Raw genomic sequence first — 14,439 nt, forward strand, 5'->3', positions numbered from 1 at the left:
ATTTAAACAAGTTGAATGCAGCCCCGATGCAGCTTGCACGTGCAACACTCAAGGTCCCACAACCCTTTACATCCTCTCCGGTTCGCAATTAAAACGAAAAACAGAACGAAACGGCAATATACAAGATAAACGAGAGTGAACGAGAGAAAGCGCCTCATTTACCCAAGCACTTTTTATTTCCACTTGCGCTCAAGGGAGGTCGTCGGCCAATCAACGTTCTGTGCCGCGCCCGCTCCGCATTGGCCGGTTTGAATAGAGAACATTTTTTAAGAACAAAAGCCGAGGGTAGGTAATAGCGCGTTTTGTTTTCTTCGAGTGCCTTCTCATTTGAGTGGAAGAGTTTGTCGAGAGCGGACGTCTCATGATTTTAATTACCTTACCATTCAGTTTCTTGAAGGGTTCTCGTACATTTCATTTTAACATTGTTATTTTATTACTGGGTTCTCGAGTTGAGTAGGGATTACGGAGCAAGCAAATTAGCGCTGTTTATTGTCCTGTAACGATCGTTTTGTCTTTTGCCTTGTATACGTGGTATGTGCTATTGTTAAAGACTCACTTTTGTTATAATACCAAACCTTACTTTCCATCTTCCACTACTCGCTATGTGCGTGCATATACAGTAAACTCACAGCAATGAATAACAAAAATAACCTATATACGTCCACGTTTCTTTTTTCTATTGAACTTATAATAATAGAACTTATTTACGAATTTTAATAAAGAAAAGGCTTCTATGCTGTTCTGGGAGCAAATAAAAAACATAGAACACGTTCAGCTGCTTGTCTTCCCGGGCATGTCGTAAAAACCGACAGAGGGATTGCGTCCTCTAACATGATGGACTAATGTTATGGGCGATAGGCTGATCCCTTATCACCATAAGGTTCATCATATCCATCTTAGGACTTCGTATCAACAGTGGCTGCAAGTTGTCTTTGATTACTTGTGGCTCTGCCCACCCCATTTGGGATTACGGGCGTGAGTTTATGAATGTATGTATGTAATAAAGAAAAGGGTAATAATAAGTGCGACATTTTGTCACGTTTTGCTATGACGTCACAGGTTGCTTTTTCATACAAACTCCTTAGTAAATCATCTTTTGATGTTTAGTAAACGTAACTGATTTGACTAGTTGGAAACTTAATATATTATTCCTTATTATTATTATTATTATCCCTATTCTTATCATCATTGTACATTCTGACTGTACGTTTCATCCCTGAACGTCCACAGTATCGAATTGGATAATTATTACAAATAATCAATCAGCATTTCAAATTAACTTCAACATAACTTGAATCTTGCGTGTTTTAGCGCCATAATGTTGGTAGCACTGACTAATAGTGTTGCCAACCACCGATCCATTTCCGCTTTCCCGCCATTGCTAAGCCACTTCCGGTCGTTTTTAATACGCCACGTAGTTAAGCTAAACGTTTAACTTAAAGTTACATTGTTTGCATGCGGTTAGCTTTTAACCCAGTAACTTAAACTTAGGAAGAATAATAATGCTTCTGGACTACAGAATAGAAAAAATAATAAAGGCGTAGGGATGTGACGACCCCATCGCCCCCTGGTGAATTCATTAGCGAACCTGGTGAATTCAACAGTGCAATCAGTCTCCGCAGGCCAGCTTTTGGCGAGTTGTTGGTGAGTGACGACACCACAGAGCTGAGATCCCCCCAGGGAAACCCAGCGGGGACCGCAGGACTCTCACCTCTGGCTTGCCTTCAATAGCCATCCGGAGTGGAGCGTTAGAGCTGTACGCTTGCAGGGTGGAGGTGAAACAGGGAGTTGCGAGTCACCGTCTGCTCATTGTATCATTATTAAAACAAATAATAACGGGTTCTTACCGCGTTTAAAGCATATGAGACTCCCGATGCGATGCAGGGATGGGAGTATCATATCCCTGCTTTAAACGCGGTAAGAACCCGTTATTATGTGTTTTAATTATGGCAATAACCGCGTAAACTTAAAACATTGTATCATTGTTAATTGACATTGGTCGAGCTGAGTACAAGAAATAACAATATGAAAAAGAAAGCAGCCGGCGTTCTTACTATTAAAGAGTTTTTCATCATCACCAGCCCATTAACGTCCCCTCTGCTGAGGCACGGGCCTTCCCTATGGATGGTTAGGGAGATCGGGCCTTAAACCATCACGCGGGCCCAGTGCGGATTGATTAACGACTGCTAATGCAGCCGGGACCGACGGCTTAACGTGCCTTCCGAAGCACGGATGAGCTCGAGATGAAAACTTTTTTTTTGTGGTCACCTATCCTATGACCGGCCTTTGCGAATGTTGCTTAACTTAAACAATCGCAGACCGAGCGCGTTTACCGCTGCGCCACCGAGCTCCTCAATACACCGCCATTCCCGGGAACGGCCCATCACTGATCATATCCATCTTTGAATTTAGTGTCAAAAATAAACAGCTGCAGGTATTCTTCTGATTAAGTGACTCTGCCCACACCATTAGGAATTACGGGCATGACTTTATATAATTAGGTAAATATGTCTGTGTGAAAATAAACACAAAATTCCACAGAGTAATGCACAGAATAGAGATATAAATTAAGACTGGCTAACCAGTTACCATGTCAGTGATAAGTCCCTTCGCACTGCAGTCAATATTGACTCGAAAGATTTTTGAGTAATTGCCTCGCCTTTACAGTCGTTAGACCGTGTGTGGATGAAGCTTTAATTGTGGGGAATAACTTTGCTTAAGCTTTTTTTTTATATAAATAAAGCTTGAGCAAAAGCTAAAGTTCTTCCTCTTCTGTCGTATGGGTTATGAGCTGGATTACCAACCCCATCAACCCACCCTGGTGCCGAAAAATCAAAGTTTAAAAGATTTCAAATCAAATCAATTACACTTTATTGCACAGAACTAAATAAATAAATAAATATGTTGGAAAGTTAAATATTAAACTCGTACTTACGGGTGGTATAGAGAAAAATATAATTGCTTGTGAATTTTGAGCATTTTGAAAAGGTATTCGATCAAAGGATATTAGAAAATATTAAACACAGTGCCAGTAAATAGTGTCAGTAAATAACAGCAATTATATATCTTTTTTAAATAAGCACTATCAAAATTAAAATAAGGATAAAACTTGCATGATGGCTCAATGGCGTCGTTTTAAAAACGTACATTAAAAGGAAAATCGGAACCTTGACAACATCGCTCCCGTGTAGGTCTTTTTTCAAAACGACTCTCTTTTTTACAAAAGTCAACAGAAATACAGAAGACACATGTCTTCTAAAGGACCTTGCTCCTTAACTACCCACATTCCAAATTTCACGGACTTCTTGTCAATACCAATACATTTGTATGCATCAAAGGATGACGTTAGCACGTAATAAGGAAGCGTATATACGGGGGACAATTGCAGGTAAGGCGATTTCACGCGCCATCTTCACATAAAAGACTGTCTGTCTAGTATTTAGTTACACGCGGGAACAGCTGATAGTTACTAGGGCTTTTCGAATTTAGAATATATTGTCGGGTTGTGAATGACATTCTTTTGGCTATTGTTGGAAGTTTGTTTGTTTCACTTCTAGAACCAAAAATCAGAAATCGGAATCATTTATTCAACGTAATTATCATGGATAAACTTGATGAAGGTCAATGTAACATTTCTGAATTTACGTCATTTCGCTAGGTGTTATGGCTGAAGAGAAGAAATGACAAGAAACTGCAACAGCAACACATCTTTTAAAAACCAATAAGGGTATAAGTTATTTAATAACTAGAGGAACACATTCAATACCAGACATTTTTATCATTTAGGTAGTCATTAATTGTAAAAAAATATATTAAGTACTGTACTTATTTTTAATAAATAAAATAAAATAAATAAATAATAATTAATCTTATAATAAGCTTTTTTACATAAAGTAAGCTTCACATGAGCTTTAAATTTTTTTTCTGACAAATTTAAAATATTATCTGGTATTTTATTGTAAATACGAACGAACGAACAGACAGATAAAACTAAATATCTATACTGATCAACATCTCCCTAGCATTATCCCATTTTCCACAGGGTCCGCTTAATTAATCTAAAGATTTGACAGGTCCGGTTTTTTACAGAAGCGACTGCCTGTCTGACCTTCCAACCCGCGAAGAACAAACCAGCCCTACAGGTTAGGTCATATAGCTCCGAAAATGCATTTCTCGAGAATGTGGGTTTCCTCACGATGTTTTCCTTCACCACTGAGCATGTGAAATAACGTACCTAACGTAAATATATATACAGACACAGATTATAGATGTAAACCTTTGCAATAAGTGTGTATTTTAGAGCAAATATCTCTCCATAATCAAACGACATACATTTGAGTAGCCACAAAATAATTTACAACTCAATTTTTCATGTTTCTTTATATGTATAAATGAATTATATATTTAAGTACTTACTGTAAAAGTACCTTCCGACTTTTTCTACCTTTTACCGCTTCACACATCGTATCTTAGGAATGTAAGCTAATAAAAGATGTAATTTTCAATAAATGAGTTGTATACCTAATAAACAACCACATAATAATATTCTCTGTCTACTTAGTAAATTCTAGAACGTAATGGTCACAATCTTATTATCGGCCTCCGTGGTCCAGTGGTTTGAGCGTTGGGCTCGCGATCCGGAGGTCCCGGGTTCAAATCCCGGTGGGGACAAATCACGAAAATCACTTTGTGATCCCTAGTTTGGTAATATGACATTTCAGGCTGTTCACCTGATTGTCCCGTTAAGCCGTTGGTCCCGGTTACTACTCAGGGGCCTTTTGCGGCTCAATAATAACCCTGACACCAGGGTTGATGGGGTTGGTAATCCACCTCACAACCCACGCGATAGAAGAAGAAGACAATCTTATTATCATGGTTGTGTGACAATCCACTAGAAGTGACCACACGATTATATCCCAATCGGCCTGGTCACATTGGGGTAGTCAGGGGCACATCCACTGCTATGTGAACTAAGTACCCACACCTCACCGAGCTTTCTGTTAGACCAACGTGACAGGCGGTGAGCCGTATCGCCGTCTATAATGGTCGAGCCAACTGCGTAAGTGTTGGTCGGGTTGGTCCCTCAATTATCTCATAATGACATTTCACTCAACATGATTTATCATTTAATCATCCTGTCTTTCAATCTTATTGGTAATTTCACCACTGGTTAACTAGCAAGAAATGTATGCTGTACTGACTAGATTGGCTAGTAGGCTGGTTTCCAACTAGTCAAATCAGTTACTTTTTACTAAACACACGAAATTTCTATGAAAAAACACAATGTGACGTCATAAAATAATAAATAACGGATAAATATGTATGTATTTGTACTTTAATTTTTTTTTAATTTTTGTACTTATTTAGTGTTTATTATTATTTATTTTTTCTATGGACTGAAATAAATTATTTGAATTTTGAATAAAATGTCGGACTTATTATTAAGTTTATCGTGACTAAAATTCATAAATAAGTTAAATAGGAAAATTAAAATGTTTTTCATTAGATTTAGTCTGTTTTTTTTTGTAGTAATCAGAAATTCATAATTTATCTTGAACCTAGTACATGACCCAATTCTTTATAAATACTTAGTAAAATGATCATGTCGTAACGTAAAACTTTGGTGGCTCAATTAGTAAGCCACACACCACGACACCAGGGAGGTTAAAAATCCCACATTGAAGCAATTCATGTAAAAAAGCAAAATTGCTATTTGACATTTGTTTTCGTTGCGCACTTACTTTTATATGCGCAAATGTCAAATTGCAATATTGCTTTTTTTAGATGAATAGCTTCGATGTGGGCTTTTTAACCACTCAGGACACCAGCTTCACCAGCGACAGGAAGGTTGTCCAGGTCGGTAATTGACCTCATAACCTACACGAGAAAATAAAAAGAAGAATAGTAATATCATCAGACACTTTCATCTATTTTTTTATACAGGGTGTTAGTGACATCGTAACGAATACTGAGGGGATGATTCAGACTATGATTCTAAGTTGATATTGAGTGGAGTTTCCTGTCGGGAAATTCATGAAAATTTTTATGTTTTTGTTTAATATTTTCCGTTCCATACTTTTGCGACAGAAAATTCCACTTGATATCAACTCAGAATTATGGCCTGAATTATCCCTTAAAGTTTTCGTTTCGATGACACTAACACCCTGTATGCTTTAGCCGTAGAGTATACAATCAGATCAGAATGTTCTGTAAAAAAATAATTAGCACGACTTTTATAGTCACTACTATTTTTGTAGCCTCTCATATTATTGTAAATGTTTATTTTGTCTGCAATAAAGTGTAAATTATGTATTGTATGAAATATATTAATCCATAACGCAAGCGTAATGACATAACGGTGTATAAACGGCCCAAATAACAAATCAATCTTCAACAAAAAAAAAATATTGCATAAAGCATTCTCCAGATTCGATTCGCCTTCGAATCCCGATCGAGTTTATTTGGTAATACCTCCCAGGGTTTCTTAGAAAATAATATAGGAAGTGCGGCTTACTTTGTGAACGGTGAACGAATCGTTGCGAATCCATGGAATGTTTCGACGAATTCACCATTCAAATATTCTTATTCTGTTCTTCGTAACAGCTTGTCTGTGGGAGAACTTAGACCGAGTCGGGGTTATTTTCGGACGGTATTTGTATGAATAGTGTTTATTTACATACATAAACTCACGCCTATTTCCCACCGGGGTAAGCAGAGACTACAGAATTCCATTTGCTTCGATCCTGACTCACTTCTCTTACTACCTCCACATTCATCAATCGTTTCATATACGCACGCCGGTTCAGAATAGATCGTACTAAACCTTTTCCAAGGGCATCTCCAATTTGGCCTATATACTTCCTTCTAAGTCCTCCTCTGCCAGCCCTAATATCAACGTTGTTCTTTACATATCGCTTTCACAATCCTATTATCCTTCATCCGCTCTACGTGTCCAAACCAACTTAACATTCCTTTCTCAATCTTAGTCACTATTTCGTCTTTTATTCACTCTATCACTCAACATCGCAAATGCTACGCAAAGACTATTGTATTGTGTTGTTATTCGAATAATAAATATCAATATATTGACAATTACGAACAAATTAATAAATAAAAATTATATTTTCATTACGGAACTTGTATTGAAAGTTATGAAAGTTATTTTTGATTAAAATTTGATTTGAGTAAGTGTACTTAACTTTGGCAAGACACACTATCGCGAAAAAATGTGCCCCACATATGGGACATACACGAATGAATTTAAAAATCAATGCCTCATATGTGGTGCATACACAGTGAACGTGTTAAATAGTTAAGTAAAGAAATTATATCGCTAAAAATATTGATTGCAGAATTATCAATCAAACTTCATATTTGGAACTCGATTTTTATTTTCTGTACGTATAACATGTCAGAAATAACGTCCGAAAATGAAGGGAGGCATATGGCACAAGGGCGTTTAAAAATGTGGTTTATCGTATCAGTTTGGATGCTTAGCTTGAAAACATATTATCTACTTTGTAATAACTAACAGAAAATCTTAATTAAGATCACATTCACTTACTTCCCAAGTCTAAAGCTCACAAACTTAGGTAATTAGCCTACATACCGTTATCACAACAGGAAGGCAATTGTTGACACTCTATCCGGTTACGAAAATACTGTCACAGAACACCATCTTACTTCTACACCTCAGCGCACTCCTATCTCAAAGCCTTTAAGACGATATTTGAAAGAAAACCCATGTTAAGTTGGTCATAAGTGTACGATTTGACGTGGTAAATAAATGTAACCAAAATAGTATGTAGGTGACAAAATGTTGGTGGAAACAAACAGATAAAGATTCGAAATATGCATAATATTATCACTGACTGTTAAGAGTCAGTCATTTCCAATTTACGAAGGTATAGGTACTTAAAATATACTTAAAATTGTTTGGTTTAAATACTTATTTTAAAAATGTTATTTCGCGTAAAATTATTGCGAAAAAAAAAAATGTAAATAAATTAAAAATGTAAGATGCAAACGTCCTGGTGGTCTCATCATCATCAGTCCATTAACGCCCCACTGCTGGGGCACGGGCCTTCCCTATAGATGGATAGGGAGATCGGGCCTTAAACCATCACGCGGGCCCAGTGCGGATTGACGGTTATTAACGACTGCTAATGCAGCCGGGACCAACGGCTTAACGTGCCTTCCGAAGCATGGAGGAGCTCGAGATGAAAACTTTTTTTTTGTGGTTACCCATCCTATGACCGGCCTTTGCGAAAGTTGCTTTACTTCAACAATCGCAGACCGAGCGCGTTTACCGCTAAATCACCGAACTTTTCCCTGGTGGTCTAATAGATCACAATTAAGCTATTCAGAAAAAAATATTAATACTTGCCATTTTTTGACATTGTGCATGTACTTTTTTATATAATACTTATTCAAAGTCGAATTGCAATATTGCTCTTTTAAAAGAATTGCTTCTATAATGACCTTTTTAGATCACCTGTTCTAAATAGTAGACTTTGCTATGCGATAGTCTGCAATAGGCAGAACCTGACATTAAAACTATTTATTGAGGCGTGTATGCCTGCTTTTTCCTGAAGGGATTATGGGCGTGGAATTATACTTGTCTGTCTAAACCCCAACTTTATTTTATAACATAACAAAACAAATACTTTATTGCACACACAGGAAATACAAAAAACAAAAGAGAAATAGAAAGAGTACAATAGGCGCCCTTTTTGTTAAGTAGCAATCTCTTAAAGACAACCTTTGAGTATAGGTGATATTTAATATACACTTTTATTTCTACAGAATGCGGCATTCGGAATGTGTTTTTAAATTCAAAAATGTACTTGCTCTTATGAGTCGAATGTTTGCGTTTGAACAACGGTATCTTATAGAATATGACGAAAGACTGCATGTTTGAAGAGTAATATGACTTACAATGTTAGTATGACGATAATGCTACTCATATCCGCTAGCACAGGCTGGACACTCCATACAAAAAAATGTATATTTTTAACTTGAGCCTTCTAAAGCGTAAGGGCGAGTGAGACAAACTGTACGCGCGCGCTTCAGGCTTACCACCATTTAGACTAAAGTGCGACCTACGACCTATGAGCTATGAGACCTATGACCTATGAACGTCTATATGTGTATTACTACATACTTATATGCTACATTTTTTTTTTATACAGAGTGCTAGTGACATCGTAACGAATACTCAGGGAGATGGTTCAGACTGAGTTAATATCAAGTTTAGTTTTTTTAATTATTTTCAATGGAAAATTCTACTTGATATTAACTCAGAGTAATCAGCTGAATCATCCCCCTCAGTATTCGTTACGGTGTTACTTACACCCCGAACAAGTACATACGGTAGCCATATAAGTAGGTATGGGTGTTAGTGACACCGGAACGAATACTGAGGGGGAAGACTCCGACCATGATTCAGAGTTGATATCAAGTGGAATTTCCTCTCGGAAAATTCATGAATTTTTTGTTTTATTTTTTATTATTTTTAGTTCCATACTTTTGCGATGGAAAATTCCACTTGATGTCAACTCACAATCATGGTCTGAATCATCCCTCAAAGTTTTCGTTACGATGTCACTAACACCCTGTATCTACTACACATACATACATAAACTCACGCCCGTAATCCCTAATGGGGTGGGCAGAGCCACAAGTAATCAAAGACAACTTGCAGCCACACACACACACACACACACACACACACACACACACACATCTACTACACATTTTTTTATAAACGCAAAGTTAGTCACACATTTCTGCCAACACTTCCTATTACCAACCCATCAAATGAGGAGTAATTTCTAAAAACCCCAGTTTACATTATTCGTCAGCCATGTGACGTCATATTTATTATGACTCATCGCCACAGGTGCACCCCTATCAATTATGTATGATTCCTATTTTATAGTTCATGAATATTATAGTGTGTGGTGAGATTGCAAATCGGGGATCATTCGCTATAAAAGTTGAGGGTGCAGTCAAGCCTAAGGGTGACTGTCTGTTTCATACCTAAGTATTTTTTATCTTAGCTATCAGACTGGGGGTGAAAAAAAGAAATAGACTGCGTTCAACGGGTTATGCACCTTTTTTACCGACTTCAAAAAAGGAGGAGGTTCTCAATTCGACCGTATATTTTTTTTTTTTTTTATGTTTGTTCGGGCATATCTTCGTCGTATATGAACCGATTTTGATAATTCTTTTTTTGTTTGAAAGGAGATATACCCAAGGGGGTCCCATGTCAAGGAAGTCAGGATCTGATGATGGAAGACCAGAGAAATCGAGGGGAATTTTCAAAAATCATAGGAGCGACTAGTGCGTTTGTAAAGTCATATTGATCGGATCGATCTTTAGGCTTCGGAAAAACTTCCCGACCTTCAAAAACTGGTCAGCATCAGGGAGATACCCTATGGCCTGGCAAAACTATACAACCTGGAGCAATTTTTCTTTCACGAAACGTATTTAAATCTTGATCAAATTCAATCGCCGGTGCAAAAAAACAAAATGGCGGAAAAAAAAGATGGCCGCCATACAAAATTTTGTCGATTTTGGAAGAAGCCCGTTTGGGTAAAAGTAATGTATGGGGCGCTTACTCAAAACGTCATGTAGAGTACGGAAATACTTTCTGGTCACCAAAAACTGCTCCGCATCAGAGAGATACTCTACGGCCTGGCAAAACTATCGCACGTGAACCAATATTTCTTTCAGAGCACTTATTTAAATCTTGGTCAAATTCCATAGCGCGTAAAAAAAAACAAAATGGCGGAAAAACAAGATGGCCGCCATACACAATTTTGTTTTTTCAGAAAATGTCTCGGGATATAAAATATATATCGGGGTTGTGATCGGATCGTCATGTTAAGTATGGAAATACTTCCCGATTTTCGAAAACTGCTCCGCATCAGGGTGACACCCTACGGCCTGGCGAAACTATCACACCTGAACCAATTTTTCTTTCACGAAACCTATTTAAATCTTGGTCGAATTTAATGGCCGGTGAAAAAAATACAAAATGGCGAAAAAACAAGATGGCCGCCATACAAAATTTTGTTTTTCCAGAAAATGTCTTGGGGGTAAAAATGATGTATAGGGGTGTGATCGGAACGTCATCTTTGAAAACTGCTCCCAATCAGGGAGACATCCTACGGTCTGGCAAACCTATTGCACCTGGATTTTGTTTGTTTCCACGACACCCATTTAAATCTTGGTCAAATTCTGTCGCCGGTGAAATAAAACAAAATGGCGGAAAAACAAGATGGCCGCCATACGAAGAGGGACAGTTTCGAATAAACAGGACACGCGAGCTGCTTTAGCAGCGAGCGAACCACGCGAAATCTACTGTATCTATATGTATGCGTGAGTGTGTATGATAGCAGCTTCCACTGACAACCACGTATGTATGTACACATACACATGTGTGTGTGTGTGTGTGCGTGTGTGTGCGCGCGCGCGCGCGTGTGTGTGTGTGTGTGTGCGTGTGTCTGTGTGTGTGCGTGTATCTGTGAGTGCGTGTGTACGTGCGTGCTCGTGTGCGTTAGCGCGTGTGTGAGTGTGTGTGTGTAAACATGTTCATCAATAATAATTGTGATCACTACTAATAATATATTATATTATTATATATGAATATAAATCAGAAAATCTGTCTGTCTGCATCCTTGCTCGGTCTAACCATCACTTAAAATCGTAAAATAAAATAAAATTTTTAACAAAAAAAAAACCGACTTCAAACGCAAAACTAAAAAGCAATAAATAAATTTACTTCGCACAAAGTAATTAGTACGTATTTTCAATTAGTTAATTAATTTATAATTCTGAAGTCGGTGCCAAGTAAATGCTACAACAACCCTACTACAATATCAAATTACTATGTACACACAATATTGTTTAATACCTATATCAAAGCAATTACAAAACAATGTCAAACAAAAAATTACAAAACAATCAGTATTGAAAAATATATGAATCGGTACTTCGTTGTAGCATTTCCTTGGCACCGGCTTCAGAATTATAAATTAATTAACTAATTGAAAATACGTACTAATTACTTTGTGCGAAGTAAATTTATTTATTGCTTTTTAGTTTTGCGTTTGAAGTCGGTTTTTTTTGTAACATTTATATCATGTAAGCGTGGCCAATTATTGGTCAGCAAAAATTTAGCTTCGATCGCCATCGACTCACAAAGAAGAAGAAGATGTAAGATCTTCTATGTCGCTGGTCTTCGAGGTGATGATAGGTCGCCGTGATCAGTAAGCTCTGCACGGCTACCGCGCCGAGCGCGGCGCGAAATATATCGAGGCCTTCGACCAATAGCCGTTTGACGTCCATCTACGTAGATAGCATTCGTATCGTTTATTGGTACAAGCGCTCGATATAATTCGCACCGCGCGCGGCGTGGTTTTCATGCAGACCCAGCAGGTCAGGAGCACAGTGTCACCGGGTTGCTTCTCAAACGGGGAGTGCCGGTTCCCCGGTATTGGACTAGCACCAAGTAATCTTAAACGCTGTAAATTTCCCAAAAAAAAAAAAGTGCAATTGGGTAGTTTCCTAGGTCAAAGATAAATTATGAAATTCTGATTACTAAATAAAGACAGATCTAAAGGTGACAAAAAGTTTACTTTTTCTGTTTAACTTATTTACAATACAATACAAATACACTTTATTGCACCAAAATAAAAAGAAATAATTACAAAAAGACTCTTAACTAAGTAAATGGCAAATGGCGGCCTTATTGCGTAAAGCGATTTCTTACAGACAGCCATAAGGTGAGGAAAAATGCAAAAAAATGAAAGATTGCGGGTACAAACCATAAGTATTTACTTATTTGTGTATTTTAATAAAAAAATATAATAATAAGTGCGACATGCGATTTTCTATGACACTAGAAAAATCAATAACGTCACAGGTTACTTTTGTCACAAATTCCATAGTAATTTCGTGTTTTGACGTTTAGTAAAAATCGTTGTCGACTGTTGGCCACGGCCGGCCACCCCTGGTCTACGCAAGTACCTACAAACGGTTACGTCCCGAAAACCAATAAACACTTTATGGAAAAAAGTAAAAGCCCCATGAATGTTTTCATGGCTTAATAAACCGGACATTATTGGGAGATAACTTCGGTAGATTGAAGCTTCCTTTATAATACTCTGTAAAGTTAGCACTGTACTAAGTGTATTTTTAAGGTTATTGAAATGACATTTGGCATTAAAAAGCTTCGAATATCTTTTTTTTTGACGTGACTTATTTGTAGACTCGCAAGTCTATCTCTTTATTTAAGAGCTGCGCTCTTGTCGGTGGAGTAATCGCCATTACTCCATAGATAGGGCGTGTAGAACGGTGGTTGCCCCAATCGCCTTCCGTTCCGCAGTACACCGACCAATTCGCAAGTACTTGGCCGGAAATTTCGGATACCAATACAGTGATCTTATGTACCTTTCGTGATGTTGTAAGAAGATAGGGTGGAAATAGTCAATGTGGTCCAGTGGTACACCGGTTTGAATCTCAAACGGGATCACCGATTCGAATCCCAGTACCGGACTTGCACCAGAAATGAGTTTTGATCTATCTGAAGCGCAGTTTTCACTTATACCATAGACCATTATAGACGGCGATACGGCTCACCGTGTAACAGAAAGTTCGGTGAGGTGTGGGTACTTAGTTCATCTTGCGGTGTATGTACGTCTTACTACCCCTTGTTATGTAAGAAGTTAAAAACTACACTTTTTAAAGTCTAACGCCATCTCTTTCCAGGTCTACCACAGCGATATCCGTCAAGAGACACAAAATGCGTAACTATCCGCGTCCACCGCTCAGGACGCGTAAAGTATGTACAATTTAGATTATTCAAATTCAAAAATAGCTTTATTCAGTAGGTAACATAGTTACACTTTGAATCGTCAATTTTTACATAACGAACTTCTCATCCGCCTAAAACGACTGCAGCTTCTCACAACCTGTATAGCCGGGGGAAAGACGCTGCTAGAAAAACCTCGGCACAGGGCCCTAAACGTACTTTAAAAAAAAATACTAACTACCACTATTACTTACTAACATAGCTTGTAAGTTTAACTACCAAGTGGTCCTATGTTGCCTAATTTTGATAAATAAGTATTCATCATCTCCCTAGCATTACCCCGTTTTTCACAGGGTCCGCTTACCTAACCTTTTGACAGGTCCGGATTTTTTACAGAAGCGACTGCCTTTCTGACGTTCCGACCCGCGAAGGGAAAACCAGTCCGATACAGGTTAGGTCACATACTGGGCCTGACACGATCGTCGGATTCTTCCGGAGCGATGGGCACGAGTCGTCATCCACTGGACACCTCAAGGCGGGCATAGAAGTCGAGGTAGACCGCGTAAAAGATGGTGTAACAACTGGCCGGAGATCGCGCAAAGTCGAAAGGAGTGGAAAAA

General features: G+C 38.0%; 1 protein-coding gene and 1 non-coding gene across 3 annotated transcripts in view; one reads left to right on the forward strand and one right to left on the reverse strand.

Annotated features, from left to right (window-relative positions):
• The window catches only part of LOC126377384 (protein Wnt-1-like), a 104,117-nt gene that overhangs the window by 19,162 nt on the left and 70,516 nt on the right, over positions 1-14,439 (reverse strand). The window lies entirely within an intron of this gene.
• Trnaa-cgc (transfer RNA alanine (anticodon CGC)) lies at positions 4,599-4,671 on the forward strand. The gene has a single exon. It is a non-coding gene; the product is annotated as a tRNA-Ala (tRNA).

This window comes from Pectinophora gossypiella, chromosome 23 (assembly GCF_024362695.1).
Source record: "Pectinophora gossypiella chromosome 23, ilPecGoss1.1, whole genome shotgun sequence".
Lineage (NCBI taxonomy): Eukaryota > Metazoa > Arthropoda > Insecta > Lepidoptera > Gelechiidae > Pectinophora > Pectinophora gossypiella.